Below are 796 nucleotides of genomic sequence, written 5' to 3' on the forward strand. Positions count from 1 at the left end.
TTCTTGGTCATGATGTTGTGCAGGAATAGAAACACTGGCTAAGACACTAGGTTATAAATATATACTGACTACACTTGTGAATGGCACCAGGGTACCCACAGAGTAATATAATATAATATTTAGCAATCTGCAATCATTTGACCACCCACAGGCTCAGTCTAGAGATTTCTAGGACCTTGCATGGGAGAAATTATCTGTATACTGGAAGTCCGTAAACCTTACACCACAAGATAACAGCATTGGCCCATCAAGGATCTTGCTCTGCTTCTACCATTACAGTCTGGGGAAACAACAACAACAACAACAAAACATCAGAAAGAGACCCAGTCTTCAGCCTTTTTTTTTTCATTCTGATTTAGAGTGAGCGAGCCTATATAAGAACTAATTTTTTTCCCCTTTGCTATCAATAGCAGATATATTTTGAAGGGCTAGAATCTTATCCCAGCACCAAAAATATGTTAAAGAAAAATAAGTGAAATCTAAGGTACCACTATCATCTATCATCAGACACCTTTTTTAAGAAGTCAGAAACCAACATGCCCAGGATCAGAGGTGAAGAGGACATAACATTTGTACAAACACCAGTAGTAACTGGGACCTGCAGGATTAGGCACACAGGAACTCCGCCAGCTCAGTCGCTCAGGTTCCTTCTGGTCTCTCTAAGCTGGTGCCCTGGGCAGACCTTGGGTGAAAGCTCTGCAGCCAGTCCCACAACACCCATAGGAAGTTCCACTCCCAGGTGCTGTAACACGCCCAGGATCAGAGGTGTGGAGGATACAACATCTGTCCCAACACC

This window comes from Mastomys coucha, chromosome X, assembly GCF_008632895.1.
Source record: "Mastomys coucha isolate ucsf_1 chromosome X, UCSF_Mcou_1, whole genome shotgun sequence".
Taxonomy (NCBI): domain Eukaryota; kingdom Metazoa; phylum Chordata; class Mammalia; order Rodentia; family Muridae; genus Mastomys; species Mastomys coucha.